Source organism: Spermophilus citellus (genome assembly GCF_964194105.1).
Source record: "Spermophilus citellus genome assembly, chromosome: 2".
In the NCBI taxonomy this organism is placed as follows: Eukaryota; Metazoa; Chordata; class Mammalia; order Rodentia; family Sciuridae; genus Spermophilus; species Spermophilus citellus.
The window spans coordinates 57446280-57468372 of NC_138183.1; the positions used below are offsets into that span (position 1 = coordinate 57446280).

General features: G+C 42.1%; 1 long non-coding RNA gene across 2 annotated transcripts in view; it reads left to right on the forward strand.

The window, feature by feature from the left end:
• The first annotated feature begins 710 nt into the window (after window positions 1-710).
• LOC308640886 overlaps window positions 711-22093 on the forward strand; it is a 32471-nt gene continuing 11088 nt past the window's right edge. The window contains exons 1-2 of one of the 2 annotated variants that reach the window (XR_014020371.1): window positions 711-812; window positions 1208-1275. This is a non-coding gene — a long non-coding RNA (uncharacterized lncRNA). The remainder of the gene's footprint in view (window positions 813-1207; window positions 1276-22093) is intronic. The other variant, XR_014020372.1, reaches the window with a different exon arrangement.

Sequence of the window (22093 nt, forward strand, 5' to 3'; positions counted from 1 at the left end):
CTTTGTACACCACCTCACAGCTGCATATTTAACTCCAAAGTTGGATTCTCATGTTGTGGTGATGGCTCTCTGATGCCTTTCCAGGCAACTCAAATGAAGCAGAGAGAAGTCTTCTGGAAAAAGCATTGGAAAGGACACAAGCTCTGGAGATAGGGCGATGGTCAGAAGTTCTCTTCCTAATTCTGAGGTCAGAGGCAAATCCTTTAACCGCTGTGACTCTCAATTTGCTTATGGATAAAAGGGGGATGATGATAATAGTAGCTCACTTATTCTGAGTACTTTTTTTGGCAGGAGGCAGGCACCGACTTAGGCTCCTAGGTTACCTATTTGTTCACCACAACATTCTACACTGTAGGTAAAAAAAAAATTACAGAGATCAGGAACCTGAGCCTTAAGGAGGATAAACAAATTAACTAAGGTCTCACAGTCAGTAAATGTTGGAACTAGAATTTAAACCTAGTTCTGTCTGACGAGGGAGCTTTTGTTTTTATCTTTTACTACATACCAGTTGCGCTCTTAGTATTATATGCATAGTAGTTTCTTAGGACACTTGTGGAATTTAAATTAAATAATGTATCTAGAAAAGGTTCAAGTGCACTTTCTTAAGAAATAATAGTTGCCTTTCCTCGGCTCCCTTTCCCAAGTTCCTCCAGTGATGGGAAACGGCGTTGGCAGGAAAGATAGGGCAGCTATTTTTGGCTGGGTGAGCAGGGCTGCAGAAGGGGAGAACTGGGAGTTATTCTGCATCTCCAATCAAACCAGGCTGGCAGCTTTCAGCCATGTCTATACATAGGTCTGGCTGGCCTTGGTGGGTATGTCTTTATTTAGAATCTCATGTCCCTTTTTGAACCTTGTAACTTGAGATCAAGAGTGAACAACTGAGGGAAAAATGAAAAAGATTAATGGATTAAAACATATTTGCAAAAAATTCCTATAGGAATTGGGATTACTTAGCCTGGCGAAGGGAAGACAGGGGGGTATAATTCTTTGACTATGTTTAAGATTATATTCGTGATAGTGGCGATATACTTTTCTCTAAAAGTAAAAAATTGGACCGGTTGACATCCAAGTCCTTTCAAAATCTAAAATGTATCGTGTCTCTGAAAATGAAGCATGGAAGTATTAGGATGAGAAGAGAAATTTCAGAACCATGAGGACTTCATGACAGTGTAACTGGATGTTAATTTTTTTTTTTTTTTTTTTGTAGGTTGAATGCTTTGGAAAATATTCTAGATCCTTCCTTCTTCTTGTGGCTGCTTCTGCTGGTCTGTTTAGGTGAGATTCAGTTGTCTATGTTATGGATCTCAAAAATAGAGCTCACTTAAGCTTTTATTGATGTAAAAATTCTGTGATTCTTTTTCATGGTAAGCCCTACATATTCCCTTAAAAATAAGAAGACATATTTTACTTTCAGTGAATGAGAGTCATATGATAAACTATTCTCACTAATTTACACCTGAGAATAACTTATTTCATTTATTTTGGTAATCACTTAGGAAAGAAGACAAAAAGAACTTAGTAGAAGATGGGAGAATATCAAATGGCAATGATGCTTTCTTTTAGTCTGTTAGTCCTTTACAATTATGTGCCAAGTACTGAGTCAATGCCAGAAGCACAAATATTAATAAGACGTGACCTCATCCTTTAACAACTGTGCCAACTAGGATTGTGTTAGATGCTATGACAAACACTCTAAACACACACACACACACACACACACACACACACACACACAGAGTCATTTCTTGGTATCCTTAGAGGATTTGATTCAAGGACTTTTGTGATTACCAAAATCCATGGATGTTCAAATTCCTTAGTTAACATATTGTAGTATAAACTACACAATCTTCCCATAACCTTTAATTCATCTCTAGATAATTTTGGTAACTACTACAATGTCAGTATTATGTAAACAGTTGCAATACTAGGTGGTTAAGAGTAATGACATAAGAGACTTCATATGTTCTACACAGGCACATTTGGGTGGGGGGATACTTTTGATCTGCTGTTGGTTAAATCTATGAATACAGACCAGAGGACAAGGAGGGATGACTGTATACATAATTGTTCAAATGCAAGAGATATGTATTTACTCCTTTTATGATGGTCTAGGATAGATGTTCCTGGTTGATGAGTAGCTCCTCTATAGGCAGTCCTTAAGGGATGAAACCTCCTTCAATTCTGTGGCTCCACCATTTATTGGAACTCCACCATTAATGACATTCAGCTGATGGGAGAGGGAAGAGAGCATGGAGGAGAACTACACTCTTAGAGTGATTCATCTCACTGGAGTATTGTGACAATAGTTACATGGCCGCAACTAGAAGTCACCCTACATGACCATGAACAAATTAAATCAGAGTTTTGGTAAAGAACAGCTAGTGCAGACTGAACTTTGACGCACAAAATTTTGTAAGATAAGTTACCAGGTCTCACAGAAAGTTTGCCTGTTCTACCATGCCACTCTGCATGAATGAAATCCCATAAGCCCTGATCAGGGGCATTATTAGATTGAACTTCCCAGTGGGTTTAAAAATATAACTTCTTATCCAGGGCCCTTTCTTTCTCCCTCACTCTCCCCATCTTGCCTGCATCCCTGGGGCCACTCTTCTCCCTATATGCTCTAGAAGGGTCAGCAAACAATGGGCCAAATCCAGTCTGATGCCTACTTGTATATGGCCTGTGACATGAGAAGTTTTTTTGAATTTTTAAATAGTTAAAAAAAAATCAACAGGATCATTTTTGTGACATGCTAAATATAAAACAATATTTGAATTTTTGTGACCTTAAACGTTTTAAAAAATACAGCTGTGCTCCTTTATGTACACATTGTCTATGTTTGCTTCTGCCTATAACCAAAGAGTGAAGTGGCTGCAACAGAGAGGGTATTATCCATAAAGCACAAAATATTTGTCATCCAGCTCTTGGCAAAAAAGTTTGCAGATCACTGGTCTAGGGCATAAGACAGTGGGAGAAAGCCTCTATTGGGTATAAAGGTATGAAAACCATGCTCTAAGTGTGCTGCAAAATTAGAAGAAGAGGCAATAAGGAAGGGCAAGGTGAGCCCAAGTTCCCAATTCCCAGTATCAATAATGATGAGAAAGAGAAGGAGATCGGACTTAGAAGATGAGACTTATAATTATATCCAAGTCAAGAAAGCAAAGCAAGAAATTTTGTAAATAAAAGGGCCTCTCAGAAGGAATTCGGGGGGGGGCACCTATTAGGAGGAGCTACTCCTAATATTTTATTAATGTTTCTTTTATCCTTTTAAAATTTATGTTCACGTGCATGCTTTTGATCCTAAGGCTGCATTGTTTCATCTTTTTATTTTATTCAGTATCTACAATAGTGCCTTCCACCCAGTAGGTACGTAGTCAATTTTCATTGATTGATTGAGTAAGTGAATGAATAAATGAGAGGAATACAGGCTGTGGCATTGGTATGATACTTCTATGCAAATTTTAAAAACATGACTAAATTGGGCATATGCAGCCCTGTAGGCACACACCTCTTCTTGCTCTCTAGCCTGACAGTTCTAGGCAGCGAAGAACCTGTGCTGGAGGATGCCCTGTCTTTATTGGAATATGTTACTGGGCTTTTTTATTCAGCAGGACTTTTGAGTATGCAATGCAACTTAGCAAGTGTGTTGGTTAATTTTATGTGTCAACATAACTGGTTAAGGGATACCCAAGTAGCTGGTAAAACATTATTTTTTTGTGTGTCTTTGAGGGTACTTCTGGAAGAGATTAGCATGGAACCTATAGACTCAGTAAAGATCTACCCTTACCAATGCAGGTGGGCAACATCCAATCCATTGAGGGCCTGAACAGAACAAAAAGGAAGAGAAAAGGCAGATTTGCTTTCTCTGCTTGCACTTGGACATCATGTTTTGTCCGTGGACATTAACATGCTTGACTCTTAAGACTTTCGTGTTTGGACTGGAACTATGCCAACAACATTCTGGGACCTCTATCTGCACATGACAGATTGTGAGACTTCTTAGCCTTTGTATTGCACAAGCAATCTCTTGTAATGAATCTCTCTTTATATAGCTCTGTGTGTGTGGGTGTGTGTGTGTGTATGTGATAGCTACCATGTATTGGTGAGGGTGAGTGTGTATATATATATGCACATACACACAACCTATTCTCTGGAGAATTCTAATACAGCAAGATTCGTGCTGATACTCACCTATATGTGATACATGGAAGTTATCTGATCTCCTAAATTTGCCTAAAACAGAACAGAAGAAAAATGCAAAGAAATTGTGAAGTCATTTGCCTGCAGCATGTAAATTGCTTGGTATAAGGATACATCTTCAAATACTCAGGTGTTGATCAATTTTCAGCTTAAAAGATGACCAGATGCTAGTTCAGAGGGAAAGGTTATATGCTATAAAAATACTTCATGCCAGATATGGGAGTAGTGTAGAAATTGGAGCCTATATAAATGCTTTGGTGTTATTCCATTTGGAAACATGCCATGAAAAATAACCTAGAGTAGTTCTGAAAAAGTGTCAATAAATCATCTATTTAGCTCAACATTGCAATGTACCAATTTATTTCTTTTATAAGCTTAAGTGCTCTTCAAAGCCAGACAGCATTAAAGCTCTAGTTTGAAATTTGCCCTCAGATAGGCCTAAAGGATGACCAAAAACTAGTTTAGAGAAAAGATTAGGGAAGGTGCTCAACTTCATTTGTTCTAAAATAACTGACATTTCATGTAGGACCCCTAGCCCTAATAGGATTTTGAACTAGAAGACTTATGCAATGGCTTCCAGTATACTTTTCCTTCCCAAGTGCACCCTAGTCATTCCATTATCTTTTATTTCTTCTCTTCTGTCACCCCTTTCTTATTAACATGTCTTTGCCTCTTCCTGCACCTCTGTCATTCTAACTGGCTAGTTAGTAGTCTCTTGCTGCATTACTAAATCATGTGAGAGTGACCTCAGAACAAGGACATTGGCAGTTAGTTTACTGTAGCATTAATGGGGGAGAGAAAGGATTCAGCGGCATGGAAGAAACTCGGAATACAGCAGCTTAATTAAAAGGTGGCTTCATCAAAAGCCTTCAGTGTACTAATGATCATGTGATCCCATAAGGTATGGGACACATATCACATACAATGTCAAACATACTTGGGATACTTTTTTGACTTCACAACTTCTTTTGGTGAGAAGGAAAAATGTTCTGGGATGCCCTATGTTCAGAGCCAGGACAAAATGGCCCTTACTGTGTTGAAGAACAAAATTTAAAGTCTAAGACAGTTTAGGAAAGGTATATATTCAGAAACTTGCATAAGAGAACTCATCTGGAGTCTCTTACATTAGCAGGTGTACAAAGGGGTGTGTGTGATTTATAGACTTTGAAAGATGAAATAATGAGTCTCTCTGACTGTAAAGCATTCTGTTAGGATGGGACTTAGGAACTGGAGGTCACTTTTAAAATTTGTTTTCAAAGGTATTTGGCTCTTATCCTCCATAAGGGGACAAGTGATCAGTGTAAGTACATTTCACAGAAGGAAGAAGGTGTGGGGTCTGATGGGACTCACTGCCATCACCTGTCATTGTCCTTATAGAAGGAGTTGCTTATCAAATAGCTTCTCAAATGTGACAACAGGTCAGAATATGTAACTCTGGATTGAAGATTTCTGAGAGCCAGTTACTATACTAAGTTACTATACTATACCCTTGCATTAACTTTCCATGTAGCATTTTTCTTTATTTAAGGACACCAAACGTTCAGGCAGTTGTTATTCCATTTTACACCTGGAGAGGAATTAATTGTCCAAGTTAATGACAGAATGATTAGGAAGTTCAGTCTCTAGTCTGACCAACCCTGAAAGTTCTTCCCAATACACCATTCTTCTTCTCTTACTGAATCCTGGTAAATCCAGAAGTACAAGCATTTCATATTATTTTATATTTCACAGGTCACAAAAGAGTATATTACAAAAAAAGAGACCAAATTTTGGTTATACTGAAATACTGTCAAATTAAGAATTACTTGTCACAAATGTAATATTCATCTGCTTTTTACCACTCTGAGGTCCCTATTTTGGGAAAAGATGTGTGCTTTTTTTTGTTCTATGATATTTGCTGCTACTGTACTTGATCTAAAGTGTTTTTCCAGACCTATGATGATTCTCAATAAATACTTCAATAATGGATGAAGACAGAGTTTAGAATTAGAATAGAGTTATATTGTTTTTTTTTTGCATGGTTTTCAACGTTTGAGATTAACCCAACAATCCAAACTTGTTCATTTTTTGATATTAAAAAAATTTTTTTAGTTTTAGATGGACTCAACATCTTCATTTTATTTATTTTTTTAATGTGGTGCTGAGGATCAAACCCAGTGCCTTATGCATTCGAGGCAAGCGCTCAACCACTGAGCTACAACCCCAGCCCCTCCAAACTTGTTTTATACTGTTCCCCCATCTTCCACAACTCATATCCTCTTCTTTAAAAAGTCAGCTACTTTTACTTTATAGAAAATCTGTTAACATTTCGATTCAGTTTCTTTCTATCTTCCTTTTCTTTCTATTTAAACTTCCCCCATAATTCAAAACTCAGCTCAAGCCTTCATGAAGATAATTAGTGCAAAGGAATGTCTGAACAGAGAAAACTGGTCTTCTTTATAAAGTGGATATTTTCTCCAATTTAATACGGATTCAAATAATAAGGAATGGTCACCCACAGTTCTAGATCCAGGTTTAGGATCTAGAAACACTGCAGATTTGGGTTTATCTGTTGTCCCTACCACCACTCTTCCCCTTAATCTGCTAGTAGAATCCTGAGAAGCAATTCAAGACATCATATCATTCTACCTATATATTCTTCAGATAAGGGTTTTACTCTGAAATCTTAATTCACTTTGTCATTTATTAGTTGTGTGATTGTGGGAGGTTTTTCAAAATCATTCTGAACCGTTTCTTCTTTGACATGGTAATCGGTGATGATGGTGGTGGTGATGATGATGATGGCGATGGTGATGGTGATGATGATGATGATACAAACACATGCATTCATTTCTTGCAGTGGTCCCATCAGGCATAAATGAGATAATATCTGTGAAGAGTTTTAGCATATAGTGAAAACTTAAGCAAATTTTAGTTCTCTTATCCACTTGTAGCATTTTCTGAAGACATTTTATTGAATGCTTTCCTTTTAAATTATATTACTCCAATTTGTGTAGCTCTACTCCTTTATATTCCATTAGCAATTAAAAATTATATTCTACCTCATCCAAAATATATATGAAGCATAAGAGAAGACAGAAAAATAATCCAATAAATATGGACCAAGGGAAAAAATGAATTAAAGAAATACATTGGAGGGTTAAATGCAAAGAAAAGTTTAATATGCTATAGTAATGCAATGCAATTGTGAGAGGTACTGAAGTTTGGATATTTAAATGCACATAGATGTAAATGCATATATTTGTAAACTGTGTGTTAGTTCTGTATCTGTACTGAGGTTGCTAACTATAAACAGAAGAGTTCTTACCTTCACTGTTTACTTTCTCCTGAAGAATGACAGGCACTGAAATCAATTGCTGGTCCTCATGGAGATGATTTTTGTCAGAGAGATTGTTGAAAAATTATTGTGTTTTAAAATGCCATGTTTAATGATTTCCTCTGATTTCAACAATAAAACTGACTACAATTTATTGAGGTATAAAATACAGTGGAATACTAGCTCTTAGTTTACAACTATAGAGACTAAGTGTCTCACTGAACTAGAAACAATTTTACTTCCTTCTGTCTATATTTTGTCTTTCAATTCCTTCCTTTTGAAAGAATTCCCCACGCAAAGACACTTCGCCGGGAGAATTCCAATTTTATTGCAAAAAGCTGTGTGCTTATATAGAACTAAAGGGGAGATGGTAGGGCTTAGATAAATGGCACGCCACCCGTTTATTGGCAAGTTCTTCCAGATATCAGCTCCCGCGCCCAGGAATTAGTTCTCATTGGGGCTAAGGTTCCCCGCCAGAGAGGTTTGAAATTGGCGCCTGCGGGAGAGTTCACAAGGGCGGGAACTTTTCGCGCCACTGCAGAGAAGAAGAAGGTAGGAAGAAGAGGTCCTTAGGCGCCATGTTGGGGTTTTTTCTCTGGGGTACGGCTGCTGTTTATACTTTTCCCAACATTCCTCCCTTTTTGTTTTCTTAGGAATTGGGGCGTCGTTAGTCAGATCCGGCTGCTTCCTGCTGTGTGGGGGCGCCGTAGGGCCTAGAAAGGGAAGTGGAGGAATGTTCGGGGGGCAGGTCTGGGGATATCATGGCAGCCAGAAATAAAACCCAGTGGCTATAGACAGCTACTTCCGTAGGGGTGAAGTCTATGAAAGTTCCCTGAAGCCACAAGTCGTCGATGGCATCGAACCAGTCCTGGATGGAGGAGATTGTTGGTATCAGCCATTGGTCCTGTAACAGAGACTCTAGGAAATACTGGAAGCGTTGCCTGGACATGGCATCGCCAGCACCTGAAGAAGATCAGAGCGAATAAAAACAGAATGAAGATAAAAATTAAAGCAAAGGTCAATTTTTGGCAGAAGTTCCATGTTGGGGGACTGACTGAGAAGAGGCCAAGGGCCATGAGGAGGCTTAAAAGGACATAAAGACTTATGGATCCAGGATGGCAGATTAAGAGGTTCTTTGGGCTCGTTGTCTCCCGCTGTCTGATGTCCGTTGCATTCCATCGTGCCTGGTAGGGAGCCTCAGCACTGAGTGAACTGTTCTCTTGGAGATGTTGGGGGTTCATCGGTCATCAGAGGCTGGTAGTGCCTAAGCAGAAGCTGGTTGAAAGTTTGATTAGAAATTTTCTGCAATTGGGTTTGAAGGAACTTCATTATGCAGGGCAAGAGAGCACAAAAAAGGAGCATCCCAATAAGGGGCCCCAAGATAGGTAGTAAGTACGTGGCAAGAGAGGATTGGAAGAACCCCGTTATGGGATTAGAGGAGGTGGGTTTGAGCAATTGGATCGATAATTCCTGCAATTTAACAACATTTTTTTTATTAGCCCAGACTCATTAACATAGTAGCAACATTCCTCTCTGAGGAACAGGCATGTACCCCCTTTTTCTGCAGTGAGAAGATCAATCGCTCTTCGGTTCTGTAAAGCCACTTGTGCCAATGAAGTAACCTGCCGCTGCAAGGAGCCCAGAGACTCAGCAGTGGTATCGAGTGCTTCCTGCAGTTCTTGTTGCAGGTCATTGGATGCCCATAGAGCATGACCTATAGCTCCACCAGAGAGTCCGAGACTCGCCACTGAGGTTGTTAAAGTGAGGCCTACCAGAACCGGCAGAAAGACTGCCCTACGGGTGCGGGAAGGCAGGGCCAACTGTTGGAATTCGGTGGGAGTATACAAAGACAGCTGAGGGACTACAGTAACCAAGAAACAGGTGCCAGAGACATTGATTGTTGAGGTACTTAAAGACCCGTTACACCAGAGGAAATGTCCAGGTTGCATAAACGCAGGGCTCGATGGGGTGCTATAGCTCAAGGAACAAATGGGTAAAGGATTCATTGTTGGCGGGTGGAAACAGATGAAAGGAAATGAAGTATTGGTGGAATAACTTTCCCATAGTGGGATACGTGTCACGTGTAGGGGTTGTCCTTTCTTAGAGAAATTGTAGGTTTTTGCTGAAATATTTCCTGCTGCTAATGGGACCGCTGCTAGAAGTGGACGACTAAGTGAAGCACAGAGAAAGCACTGAGAAGTAGGCACAGAAAGAGGGGTGGAGTTTAATAATCGAAGAGTTTGGTGTAGCAAATTGAGCCATGTGGGAGGGAGGCCTGAGGGAGTTGAAGGCTCTGAATCCTCTTTGGATGGGCTATGGATAAGATCTCGAAGTTTTGATTCTGACTCCTTGATGTGCTCGACTACCTGGATGGTTGCCTTAGGTGGCGTAATCAGGGTGCGGCCAACAGTCATCCACCCTGTGGGTCTGGCTGAGGTTGTCCAAGCATAGACAGCAAACTCAACATAGTCCCAACGTTTGGCCTTGGGGTCAGGTATATCTAAAGTATACCATCCATGGTTATCGGATGAAGAGCCTTTATGCCATTTTAGGTAACTAGAAGTCCATCCTACAGGGTAACCAAGTGAGTGGTAAGAATAGCTACCATGTTCATCATGGAACCTGCATGACCAATAGGGGCACCCATTATATATCTCAGGCCACCAATGGCAATAGCCTTTGGTTTGATCAAAAAGGAAGCAAATGAAAGGCCAGTTCCAGCTACCAGGGACGAAGGTCCTGGAAGGTGACAATTTTAGGGAAATAGAGGTGCAGTTGTGGATGAAGCAAGTACTTGCATCCACTTCGCGGACCTTCAGCATGCCATGTTCTGAGTATCGTTCCCAAAGAGTGAATAGATACATGGTAGGAGAGGAGGGTAAAGACCGGTCCCGACAGAGCACAGAAAAGAAGCAGAGCACAAAAAACAAGCAGAGAGAGAAGACTGAGGTGTTGGGAAAGCTCATTGTGCCTTCTTTAAGAGGAATGGGGCTGCGGGGAACACCGTGTGAGCCGCAACTTAAAGGGGTGAGATGGGTGTGGAGAGCAGGAGTAAAGGGGAGGTTCAGGAGGTGATTCTTGGAGTTCCTCTGGGGTGGTCCTGTCGTCAGCAGGTGGGGCCTCCTGGTGATATAGCTTCAACCTAGAAATGTGAATCCAGGGAGTGAGACGGTTGTCTGGTAAGGAGAGTTTGGCGGCGGTGGGGGTACAGAGAATGACAGGATAGGGGCCTTCCCATTTTGGGGTAAGAGGCCCTTTCTCCTCTGGGGTATTATAGTAGACTAGACTTCCAGGTGTTAAGGGAGGAGTGTTTGGAGAGGAGACTGGGTCCGGAAGAAGCCAGTCTTGATATTTCCAGAGTTCTGAGCGGAGATGAAACAAGAGAGGCAAAGACAAATCTCGGGTGAGAGGTCCTTGTGAAACGACCAACCCAGGGGGTATAAGAGGTCTTCCATACATTATCTCAAAGGGAGACAGTAAAGATGGTTTCTTAGGGAGAGCTCTGATTCGAAGCAAAGCCAAGGGAAGGAATTTGACCCAGTCTAAGTTTAATTCCATTGTCAATTTGGTAAGGACTTCCTTTAGAATCCGATTTACCCTTTCCACTTTCCCTGAAGCCTGGGGGCGATATGGACAGTGGAAATGCCACTTGAAGGAGAGGGCTTGAGAGACCTTTTGTGTGATCTTAGAAATAAACTCAGGACCATTGTCAGATTGTAAGGAAGTGGGCATACCAAACCTAGGGATGCTGTCTGTCAGTAAGATTGAAGCTACAGTGGAAGCCATTTTATTGGAAGTGGGAAATGCCTCAACCCAACCAGAGAAGGTGTCCACAAAGACAAGGAGGTATTTAGTGCGCCGTACTGTGGGCATGTTGGTGAAGTCCACCTGCCAGTCAGCAGCAGGAGTGTGTCCCCGAGCTTGGTGGGAGGGGAAAGGTTTAGGCCTTAAAGGAGTATGAGGGTTGGTCCGATGACAGATCTGACAATTAGAGGCTATATTCTGTAGCATGGCTTTGTCAGAGGGGGTGAGGGAAAAGAAGCTCTGTAAAAAGAGGGTCAAAGACCGAGAGTTGGAATGGAATAGAGTATGAAGGAACTCGAAAAGATCCTTGTTCTTACTGGAAGAAGTAGGGGCTTCAGATGAGCTGTCTAAAGTGGCCATTATATGTCCCCCAGGGGGGCCATCATTGGAAGTGGTAGCAGCCATTCGTGCCGCCTGGTCAGCCTTGGCGTTGCCCTCAGTGATAAGAGAGCCGTCCTTCTGATGGGACCTACAATGGACAACTCCCAACTGGGTGGGTAAGTGGGAGGCCTCTATCAGATTGGTTATAAGAGCCGAATTAGTGATTGCATTACCTTTGGTGGTAAGTAGGCCTCGCTCCTTCCATATTGCAGCATGGGATAATAGAATATGGAAGACATATTTTGAGTCAGTATAAAGGGTGAGGGATTTGCCTTGAGCTAGAAGGCAGGCACGAGTGGCTGCTATGAGTTCAGCCTGCTGGTTGGTAGTTCCTGAAGGCAGAGCTTTGGCCTCTATAATCTCAGTGGCTGAAACTGCAGCGTATCCAGAGTAATGAGTGCCGTTCTGTCTAAAGGAACTGCCGTCAGTGAACCAGATAAGGTCAGGCTTGGTGAGTGGTCCCTCAGAAATGGAAGGATGACAGGGGAGGAAATCATCTAAGGTTTCCAAGCAATTATGAGTTGGGGTGTCAGACGTGGGAGTCGTTGGGAGCAGTGAGGCAGGGTTCAGTGCAGAGCAGGGGAGGAACGTAATATTAGGGTTTTCCAGAAAGGAAGTGAGGAGTGACAGAACTCTGGATGGAGGAAGGGTTTGAAGGCCCTTATAAGCTAAAAGATCCTTCAAGTGATGTGGGGAGTGGATAGTTAAAGGGGCCCCAAAAGTCAGCTTAGAGGCTTCTTTGTGTAAAACTTGTCCAGCAGCCAGAGCTCTTAAGCAAGGGGCCCACCCACGGATGGTAGGGTCTAGTTGCTTGGACAAATATGCCACAGGTGCAAATGTAGGCCCATAGTTTTGACCTAAGACCCCAAGTGCTTGCCCCCTTTTTTCATGGACATATAGATGAAATGGTCTTGAAAGATCAGGAAGGTGAAGGGCAGGTGCCTTTAAGAGGAGTTGCTGAAGCCTGCGGAAGTGGTAGTTGGGGGAGGAGGCAAGAGATTCACTAGGGGGTCCCTTTGCTAGGTTATACAGGGGTTTGGCTAGAAGAGAATAATTTGGGATCCAGGCCCTAAAATAACCTGCTAGTCCTAGGAATGATAGTATTTCGGCTTTCGTATGGGGCACTGGAAGATTAGAGAGGAGTTGCCTCCTATCCAGTGTTATTTCCTTTTTCCCAGGTGTAAGGCAAAAACCAAGATAGGTGACAGAAGACTGGGAAACCTGGGCCTTGTGGGGAGACACCCTATATCCCTTGTCTGCTAGGAAATTAAGAAGCTGGGCGGTGTGGGATTGAGAGTGTTCCCAAGAGGGACTACATACAAGAAGGTCATCGACATATTGAAGGAGAGTAGAGTCAGGACAGGTGGGGTGAAAGGATGTGAGGTCCTGGGCAAGAACTTGGCCAAAGAGGTGGGGGCTATCCCTGAATCCCTGTGGGAGGACAGTCCAGGTAAGCTGATGAGAATGGCGGGTGTGAGGGTCAGTCCACGTAAAAGCAAAGATATCCTGAGATTCTGAGGACAAGGGAATAGAAAAGAATGCATCTTTCAAATCTAGGACCGAGAAGTGGGTAGTAGTGGCAGGGATCTGAGAGAGGAGGGTGTAAGGTTTGGGCACTAGCGGGTGGATGGGGACCACAGAGGAGGTGACAAGGCGAAGGTCTTGAACCAGCCTGTAGGACCCGTTAGGTTTTTTAAATGCCAGAATGGGGGTGTTGAAAGGAGAGTGTGTAGGCCTAAGATATCCCTTTCGTAATAAATCTTGGATGATGGGTTCTAATCCGAGAAGGGCTGTGGTTGTGAGTGGATATTGTGGTTGACTAATATATCTTGAAGGGTCCCATAAGACAATATGAATAGGACTGCATTTAGCCATGGAGGGTGTAGTTGTGTCCCAAACCTCAGGGTTAACTGGTTTAGATAGTTGTGGAAGAGTGTGTGAAGGAGGTGTATCTGCCCCTAGGAACATCATGAGGAAATGAGAGGTAGGAGAGATGTGGGGTGATATGTGAATGGTGACCTTCAATAGTGAGAGTATGTCCCTTCCCAGAAGGGGAGTGGGGCAATGGCTCATAACGAGAAAGGAGTGTGTGAAGGACAAAAGGGATCCCTGCATATAACATGATAAGGGGGGGGGGTTCGAGGGAAAATCTGTTTACCTCCTACCCCAACAATAGGAGTTTTTGAGGGTGTGGTAGGACCCCAATACTCCCTCAAGATGGAAAAAGTGGCACCAGTGTCTAAGAGGAAGGTAATGAAGCGTCCATCCACCAGGAAGGTGACCCTAGGCTCTTACTTCTTGGTGGTAATAGTCGGGAGGGAAGGCCCAGGGCTCCGTCAATCCTCCTCTGCCAAGCCCAGGAGAGGCTGGGGTTGCCGGGCGGCTGACCAACCTCCCTTCCGGGTTGTTGGGCAGTCCACCCCCCAGTGTCCCCTTTGGTGGCATTTTGTGCAGGGGGTGGAGGGTGTCCTCAGCGAAGGACAATCCTTGGCCCAATGTCCCTCCTTACCACATTTGAAGCAAGCTCCAGGGGGTGTCTTATTAGGACGGCGTGGTGATGACCTTCTCTGAATGACCTGGGCCAACATTTGGAACTTGGCATTTTCAGCCCTCTGCCTACGGCGTTCGCTTTCATCCCCTCTACCATGAAAAACCTTGAAAGCGACAGCGAGGATTTCGATCTGAGGAGTAGCAGGGCCCTGTTCAAGCTTTTTAAGCTTGGCTTTAATGTCAGGGTAGCTTTGGGCCAGAAAATATGTCATTAAGACATGACGGCCATCAGGGGTTTCTGGGTCGAGGTTTGTGTACTGTTGAAGGGCCTTGGTTAGTCTATCCAAGAATTCTGAAGGTGTTTCTTCCTTCCTTTGAATGACCTCCTGCACCTTTTGAAAGTTAACAGCCTTGCGGGTGGCCTTTTTCAGGCCCGCCAAGAGACTGCAAGCCTTCAGGGGTGTTGTAATCCCATAGGGGATCCTGCTCTGGGACAGCATGAGGGCCCGTGGGGTGGTTGGGATTGGTCCTATGATTTTCATCAGCATGGGCTTGGGCTAGCTCCCAGACCCGTCACCTTTCCTCAGGGAGAAGTGTATTGGCCAAGAGCATGTAGATGTCATGATGAGTGAGGCTATATGCTTGCAGGACCCATTGAAACTCCCGAATGTAAGTGGTGGGGTCAGTGGTGAATGAGCCTAGCTTCCTCTCTAGCTGAGTAATGTCCGACATGGAGAAGGGCACGTGGACTCTGATAACACCCTCGGGACCAGCTACCTCACGAAGGGGTGCGATTGTCTTGGGGGTGGGAAGGAGTCCCTTAGACCTGGTAACAGGAGGACTGAAAGAGGCAGGCGGTGGACAGGAAGGAGAGGGAGGGGAAGGGGGTGTCTCTGCGGAGGAGGAGGTGGAGCAGGCAGAAGAGGGCAGAGGGGAGGGGGATGAAATGGAAGGCTGAGGATCCGTGGAACCAGGCGGAGGAAGAGGAGGGTATAGCGGGAGAGAAGGAGCAGATGGGGCTGGGGGATAAGGTGGGGGTTCATCTGCTGGGTCGAATGAGGAAGAATCTGCGAAGTCAAGAGTAGAAGTAGGGGAAGGGTGGGGTCTGCAAGCAAGGAGGACTTGAGAAGGAGAGCAGGAGGAGCAGAGAGCAGGGTGCTGTGCGAGAAGGCTAAAACCTTCAATGCAGGGAATCTCCCTCCACTTTTTCAGACGCTGGCAGTAGTTAAAAAGGTCTCGAAGGAGGTTTGGATCTAAGGAGCCTTCTGGAGGCCAATGATTGCCATTATCCAGTGGATATGTAGGCCAATCTTGGGTACAGAATTTGATTAAAAGTTTGGGCTTGATGTCTGGTGTGAGGGAGAGTGTGGCCAGATTTTTTATTAAACATTTGAGAGGCGAGGCTTCAGGTACAGACGAAGAGGTGCCCATAGTCACAGGGAGAGATGGAAGAGAGAAAGAGAGAATAAGCGTAAGCAAGAGAGACAAAGGGAAAACCCGGGCTGGAACGGCTTCCAGGAAGCCCAGGGCGAACGGGGGTCAGGTGGGCGTCCCCAAAATGACCAGCCGTCGCCAGGAACTGCAGAGGGCACTACCCTGTCATCACCAGTGAAGTGCGATCTGTGAGACCCAATGGGGTCGGAGCCACGGGCAACCTGACGTCAGGAAAGTTTTCGACCGCAGCGGAAAAAGTCAGTAATGAAAACAGAACTCCGGCTCCGGCGGAATGCAGTTCCAGGCCGGGAGTTCAGTTTTCCCTGAGTAGAAAGGCAGCTTTAGCTGGACACAGGAGCCCCGCAGGAAACAGCAACTCTAGCCGGCAGAAGAGGCAGCGGCAGCGGAGGAGGAAAAAAACCATAGAACCTCTTGTGTAAACTCAGAAGCCTCACGCCCCAAAGGGAAACGGATCACCAGAGGGTCCACTGCGACCAGTAAAGGTCTTAGTGGTGTGAATTCCCTCCCCCCACCGGGCGTCTGGAGTGTGCCGGATGATCAATGGTCACAGCTCCAGCTCTAGCCCGAAGGGAGTTGGCGAGCTGGGGTCAAGGGAACCTTACCTACAGTCGGATCAATGGTGAGTGCAGAAAAGCCGGCATCTGAAAAGAGCAGACCAGGGCGGAGAGTCTTCGGCGGAGCAGGGGACGGGGCTCTTGTTGGAAAGAGCTCACCTGGATCCTCACACGGGGCACCAGAATGAAAGAATTCCCCATGCAAAGACACTTCGCCAGGAGAATTCCAATTTTATTGCAAAAAGCTGTGTGCTTATATAGAACTAAAGGGGAGATGGTAGGGCTTAGATAAATGGCAGGCCACCCGTTTATTGGCAAGTTCTTCCAGATATCAGCTCCCACGCCCAGGAATTAGTTCTCATTGGGGCTAAGGTTCCCCGCCAGTGAGATTTGAAATTGGCGCTGGCAGGAGAGTTCACAAGGGCGGGAACTTTTCGCACCACTGCAGAGAAGAAGAAGGTAGGAAGAAGAGGTCCTTAGGCGCCATGTTGGGGTTTTTTCTCTGGGGTACGGCTGCCATTTATACTTTTCCCAACACCTTTGACTTAACTATGTTAGGTAGTAGATCCCATATGATGTTGAGTAGAAGCACTTAGATGAGATTTTTTAAATGTTTCCCTTGATCCAAGGGGACTTGTTTAATATTTTGTAATTGATTAGACTAGTTGTGGGGTTTTATAGATGTCTTTTTTTCCTAATTGAGAAAGCTCTTTTTCTTTCCTAGTATTTCTGAGAATGTTTATCTTGAATGGAATTGAATTATGTGAAATGTCTTTGGTTTGTGTATTGAAAAGTCATATAGCTTTTCCCTCTTTGGTCTTTTAATATTGTGTTTTATAATGATTGACTTTTGAGTGTTACAGTAACCTTAGATTCCTGGAACAAACCCCACTTGGACATATCATGTTATCCTTTTTACATGTGGCAAGTTGCATGTACTTAGAGTTTGTGAAGAAATTTTATGTATATCCTATAGGTCTTTAATTTTGTCTTCCTAAAATGTTTTAGTTAGATTTTGGTATCAGGGAAATGTTATAGGTAATAAAATAAGGTAAGAAGTATTTCAAAGACTATTTTCTGAAAGTGTTCGTGTGAGATTGGCATTATTTCTTCCTCAACTGTTTGCTACAATTCACTAGCAAGACCCATCATGACTTGGAGCTTTCTTTGTGGGATCTTAAAAAAAACTACTAAATCAATTTCTTTATTAGGTATGTCTTCTCATATATATGTATGTATATTAATATAGGAAGGTATCCTTTCCCCTTATTTCTTCTTGCGTCAGTTCTGGAATACTATTGTGATTTTCAGGAGAAAATCTTAAACTTTATTCAAGTTGTCAAATTGATTGGCATACAGTTATTTCCTTGTGCTCATGATTCTAGCAAGTGGCAAAGAACAAGGCAAGCCATCTTGTGACCTCATGTTCAGTAATTTATCTACTATCCTAACACACAATGCAAATTATGACTTAATGAATTGGGCAAATATTTGTTATTAACCTATCATGCATGAAAGTTTTTGCAATGCTGTGGAAATTAAAATGTTTATGATGATATCTTTGGCTTTAAGTATTCCATAGTCTAGTAAAGCAGACAAACTATAGATTTTTGATACAAAGTGATAAGAGCTACCATAAATTGCAGATCACAAAAGAGGAAGTAATTAATTACCCCTGGAAGTGGAGAGATCAGAGAAGGGTTTATAGAGAGGGAAATATTTACCCTGGGCCTAAAAGGAGCTATGGGAATTTCCCAGTAGAAAAAACACTCATGGTATTGAAGTGAGAACATGGAAAGGAACCCAGGTATGAAAAGGCAGGTTGTATTCAAGGAAGAATGACCAATCTGTGCTAGTAGAGGGTTATGTTCAGAAGAAGAGTTTAAGATGTAGGTGGGGGGAGGTTTTGAAAGCTCTAGTCATAAATGCCTGCTAGTTGGTATCTGAGCAGCCACTTGGATTCCCTAAGTAAAGACATGGCACAGTCAGGGTGCAGAGACTGAACAGAACTGGCTGTACTCCTCAAAAATGAATTTGAAATTAGATGCATAGGATCACCTGGAGAGGTTTGTTAAAAATGCAGATTCCTGAATCCAATCCCATCTCCATTCATTGGCACCAGGACAGGAAATGTGTCTGTTCCGGCCCTCAGGTGATTCTTGACACACACCAAAATTTGAAAATAAATTGGAGTAGAATTTTGGATTTCAAACTGTTCTCTGATCCAGGTTCTCCTGAACTTACTTCCAACAAATCATCTCCTTTTTGTTTTCATTTTGAACATCCACATAAAACTTTACTGTATCAAGGGGTTTCTGCAGTTAAAAATAGAAAACCATGGGATTAGAGATTAGAAAAACTAGTGTTGCATAAATCACTTAGAAGCCACAGCAGTGATTTCTAAGTTCCTTATTTTATTTTACTTTATTTTTTTGGTACCAGGATTGAACTCAGGGGCACTCAACCACTGAGCCACATCCCCAGTTCTATTTTGTATTTTATTTAGAGACAGGGTCTCACTGAGTTGCTTAGTGCCTCACTTTTGCTGAGGCTGGCACTGAACTCCCCATCCTCCTGTCTCAGCCTCCGGAGCTGCTGGGAGCTGGCATTGCAGGTGTGTTCCACCACACCCGCCTTCTAAGGTCCTTCAGACACGCCAGAAGGAATGGGGAAGAGAGCAGTAAACTTGAGCCACATCCCCAGCCTTTTTAATTTTGAGACAGAGTCGCACTAAACTGCTTAGGGCCTTCCTAAGTGGTCACTCCTCATTCCTAAGATATTGTCAACAAAACTTGTAGAAGAGCTGTAGAGAATGAGGAAGCAGAGGTAGTCGAGGATTACTCCGAGTACGAGTGCTCATTTAAGTCCCTAGGACCTTTATTTGTGTATCTTTTCCACTTTTTGACCCCTGTCAACTCAATAATGATAGCAGAAAATCACTAAATACAAACTATAAGATTGTTATGTTTATACCCAAGTTGGCAGTTTAACTCACCAAAGTCACTTGCTTAGAGGATTAATCCTTAAACTAATTATTTATCATTCAGCATTACCACCTCTCACTATAAAGTACCTAGATTTAGTTTAAAAAAATAAATGTCTGTCTAATCTAGAGAACAGGCAGACATGAGCTGGGAAATTATGCTGTTACAATGATTCAGTGCCAGAAATTCTCCTCTTTTCTGGGACAGTGAGCCAAATTTACTGCTCTGTTCTTGAGCAGAAAGAATTCACAATCAAAATAAAATAACAACAAAAAAACCCTTAGAGTTCAAAAATACATAATTTTAAAAGCTTGGAATAGAGACTGTTTGCATGATCTTAAAATCTTTTTGGTTTTTTATTGTCTGTCTTTTATTTTTAAAACAAGCTGGATAGTTCACTTAAGTTTGGCCCCCTGACCAAAATAAAGGCTAGGCCCCTATTGTTTTGGTGCCCTTGTTGATGGTTTTCTAACGTGGCACCCCCTTGGGTACAAAGAGGCTCACCCGGATGGAATTGCCACAAATAAACCAAGAGCAATCCCTTTAGAAAACTGACACAGATCTGCTGACCTGTTTGAACAGGCAAAGAAACAGAACATACTGAGTCTCACTAATGCTAACTTCAGCGGGTTGGGGTTATTTCTTGGGTTCTAATGAAACTAGTTCCCTGGGCCAGTAGCAAAAACGTCCACTTACCATTCAAATTTTTGTGTTCTGACATCCTTCTATAAAGTATCCTAACCAGTACCACTGATTAAATATAGTAGTAAAATACGACTTTGTACAGATACCCAAAAAGTAGGAATGGGATTCCCTTCCTGTTAGTCTTTCATACTAACTAGAATGTTACAATAGAGATAATCAGGAAGTTAAATGTGACCACATCACAGAAACATAGTTTAGACAATGGAGCCCAGTGCAGATCTCTTTCAGAAGAGCATCAAGAGAGAATTCTGCTCCTTTAAGAGAGGTGGTCTTGCTAGCATATTCTTCCTCTCTCTCTCTGTCTCTGTCTCTCTCTCTGTCTCTCTCTCTCTCTCTCTCTCTCTCCCTCTCTCTGTCTGTCACTCTGTCTCTCTCCACTTCTTTTTTCCCAGCTGAAAAAAAGTGTGATCTTGGAAATAAAAATTCTTGCCTTGACTCAGCTTTGGTTTCCTAAATGTGAGTAACTATCACATTTTTAAAAATTACATAACGTCATTATTTTTAAATTTTTATTTTCATAGAATAAATTTTCTTATCAACAATTTCCACTGTGGGAAAATAATTTGTTACTTACAGTCTTATATTTGTAGACAGATTATTTAAGGGCAAGTAAAACACCTATGAGGATTAAGTCTGGAATCTGTAATATCCAGATACATCTATGAGGGAGAACTTTTCCCTACATGGAATTTCTCTAAGTTCAGAAATTTTCCAGGCTTTCCTTCCTAGGACTTAGAAATCTATACTGTGTTATATCAACATCTCCTAATTTTAAAGTTTCCCTAGGACCAGTAACCATCAGTATCTGGTGTCAATTGAAAAGAGAAGGAAGTTTCCCAGAAATAAACACTAATTTTGTGCAAAGTCTTCACTCATGTATTAGCAATCTTTTTCATTAATCTCAGGAAAAATACAGAAGTATTTTCATGTATTCATAATGAAACAATTAAATTCTCTTTAAGAGATTGATAAGCTAAAAGGCAAAGGATCATTTGGTTATACTGAAAGTCTTCTGAGCTGGGAGACAATCCCATTATCTCTCCAGAATATAGAACTTGGTCTCACAATTCCTTGGACACTTTTCTCTCAAAACTTTTTCTCAGAAATTAAATTATGACAATAGTCACGTGATAAGGAGATACCTGCTATCAAACTCCTGCATTATTTTCTCCTTTTTGTGAGCAGAATGTCATCACAGAGAAGAAGCAAAGGGGCAAACTATCAATTCTTTTTTTTTAATATTTGTTCTTTTTCGATATACATGACAGTATAGTGTATTTTGATATATTGTACATACATGAAATATATACAATATACTATTTTAATTAGGATCCTATTCTTGTGGTTGTACTTGATGTGGAGTTACCCTGGTTTTGTATTCATATACAAGGATAGAAAAGTTATGTCTGATTAATTTTACTGTCTTTACTGTTCCACTCCTGCTTCCCTTCCCTTCATTCCCCTTTATCTAATCCAATGAACTTCAATACTACCCTCCCTACCTTTTCTTGTTGTGGGTTAGCATCCGCTTATCAGAGAGAACATTCAGCCTTTGTTTTTTTAGGATTGGCTTATTTTAGCATGATGTTCTCCAGTTCCATCCATTTACCAGCAAATGCTATACTTTTGTTCTTCTTTATGGCTGAGTAATATTCCATTGTGTGTGTGTGTGTATACAGATATGTACATACTACATTTTCTTTATCCATTCATCTGTCCAAGAGCACCTACTTTGTCCCATAGCTTGGCTGTTGTGAATTGATCTGCTACAAACTGATGTGGTACATCACTCTAGTATTCTGACGTTAAGTCCTTTGGGTATAAATAGAGAAGTGGGATAACTGGATCAAATGGTGGTTCCATTCCAAGTTTTCTAAGGAATCTCCACACTGCTTTCCACAGTGGTTGTACCAATTTTCAGTCCCACCAGCAATGTGAGTGTACCTTTTCCCCCACATCTTCGCCAACATTTATTGTTACTTGTATTCTTGAATAATTGCCATTCTGACTAGAGTGAGATGGAATCTCAGTGTAGTTTTGATTTGCATTTCTCTAATTGCTAGAGATGTTGCACATTTTGTCATATATTTTTTGACTATTCATATTTCTTTTTCTGTGAAGAGCTTGTTCAGTTCCTTTGCCCATTTATTGATTGGGTTATTTGAAGGTTGTTTTGGTGTTAAGTTTTTTGAGTTCTTTGTATT